The following is a 2,364-nucleotide window of genomic DNA, read 5'->3' as shown; positions in this document are numbered from 1 at the left end:
CCAGGTGGTTTCTGTCTTCTCTTTCAAGCCTAGAGCAAGCTGAGAGAGCCCGTCCTCTCCCAGGGCAGCTTCCATGTGTAACCTCAAAAGCTCAGTCCAGCCCCAGGCCGCCCTTGCAGCCCTCTTCCCAGAAGCCTAAAATCCCCTTCCAGAGCTTGCTGGTGGGAGCCTGAGGGTTTATGGAGTTTTAAAATCTGCCCCCTTGGGAGACAGGGGCAGAAATGTGTTGAGAAGGTGGCAGAGCCAAGCAGCACGACATGCTGACTTCTGGGTGGCAGCCTGGTGACTGGCACTCGCTGGCTCGGGTCCAGCTGTGCTGCCCCAGGGAGGCCTCTTGGGCCCCAACACCTGCACCCTCCCCAGATGGCCACAAGGCAAAGTGCCTAAGATTCTAGTTCCAGAAGCCGGCAGCTACCTCCCCTGGTTCGCCTGGGTCCTGGCCCTGGCCCAGCTCTTCCTCTGGACCAGAGCCTCCTAGCCCCCGAGGAGAGGTGGGTGGTGACCTGGCTCGTCATCTCACTCTCAGGATGTAGCCCCTGAGCCCCCAACGTGTGGAGAGGCTGAGGCTAACAGGAGGCAGCCATTTGCCTAAGATGCGAGGGAAACCAGAATGGCCAAGAGCAAGCTCTGCACCCAACCAAGCCTCTCCTCCCCCACCGTTGGGCCTGCCTGGGCCTGGCCTGGGCTCCACACTGTCTGGGCCAGGCAGGGGTTGCTCCGCTGAATCTGCCTTGCAGGCTTGCCTCAGCGCTATCTCCTGAACCTAGACCTGGCCATGGCCCCTGAGTGGCTGCTTGAGGTCAATACTTGCTCTAACCCGTTGCCTGCCTCTGCCCCAGTCTGCCGGGGGCCCCATCTCCCCACCTTCCCTGTGCTTCTCTGACCCAGACTCCCAAGGCAGACTCAATTGTCTCTCCTTTCCCTTTTCCATCTGGAAAGCAAGGGGTGGGGGACGGTAGGGAAGGGGGAAAGAGAGGAGGGAATTGCGTTTCACGTAGAAGCGAGTAATGAAGGCTATTCTATATTCCCTGGGGACACTGAGGTACGTCAGCACAGGAGGATCCTCAGCAAAGTGAGGGGACTACAGGGGAAGAACAGACACTGGAGCACATTGGTTCATACTTAGCAGAAGGGGCTGTGTATCCAGACGTGGTACCTGCCACGGCAGAGGGTCAGGAAACTGGCAGAGGAAGTGACCTGAAGGTTGAGGGCTGCAGGAACAGGAAATAGTAAGTGTAGGGGCCAGGGGTGTGGTGGGGGATAGAAGGTGCATAACAGTTAGGTGTAGGCTTAGAGCATAGTGGAGTAGAAATTGAGAAAAGGGAGAGAGCAGAGCCTGGAGTGTAGAGCATCCTGTTTGAGTAACTTTGGAATAAGGACACCATTGGGGGAGAGGGGGTTAAGGAGAATGATGTGATCTTATCCCCCTCACCCCACCCTGGCCACGAATGATGGTGATTTACCAGGTCTGGAGCTCAGGAAAGAACTGGGTTGGAGGAGTTGGGCCTTAGCAGCCTAGCTGTAGCCATGGTTCTGGGTAAACACACCCAGGGAGAGCAGTAGAGTAGAAAGGAGAGGGTCTAGTTTACAGGTAGAGGAGGAGGACCATGAGAAGGTGGTAAGTACGAGGAAAAGCAGGCGAGTGCAGCACCACAGGGCCCAAGGGAAGTTTTAAAGAGAGTGGTTAATGTCAAATGCTCCCCTGGACCCTGTGGCCAATCACAGACAGCAGCCTTAATTCTGGCTAAAACACGTAACTTTGCCACTGAGGCCAACATCTGCTTACCCTCCGAGGCCAGCCAAGGTCAAGATTGGTTCAGGAGGAGCTTTGGCCTGCCCATCCCAAGGGCCCAGAGTACCACACAGCCACTGAGATTACTGCGGGTTGTAAGGGATCAAATATCCTGAGTGGAAGGGGCTGACCAGCCCCTAAGGCAGATCCTCCCAGCACTGGGCAGGCTCATTGCAAACCAACGTTTACGGTGAGTTTACTCTGCTCTTCCTGCAGCATCAGTGCTTGCTCCTCCCACAAATTCTGGGATTTTTATCCCACTCCCTTGGTCTGGAACTTGAGAAAGTGGTTTGGGCATACTTTATTAAGCATGAGGACTCAAGAGATTTTAGCCCTACTGGATATGGAGACTAGCCCAGGAGAGAGATTTGGGGAGGTGTCGCAGTCACTTGCATTTGTTAAGGAGCTCACGTGGAGGTGACTCCTGGGAAAAAGGGTAGTGCTCACAGAAGATTGGCGGACCCCGGCCCGCTCCAGGGCGCAGCGCTCCTTTCACAGCCAGACGGCATCTCTATGACGCAATGTGCTGCGTTTTTTCCCACCTTGGCCACCACTGCCGGGAGCCACGGACA

Source organism: Phocoena sinus, chromosome 15 (genome assembly GCF_008692025.1).
Source record: "Phocoena sinus isolate mPhoSin1 chromosome 15, mPhoSin1.pri, whole genome shotgun sequence".
Lineage (NCBI taxonomy): Eukaryota > Metazoa > Chordata > Mammalia > Artiodactyla > Phocoenidae > Phocoena > Phocoena sinus.
This window is presented reverse-complemented; position numbering follows the sequence as displayed.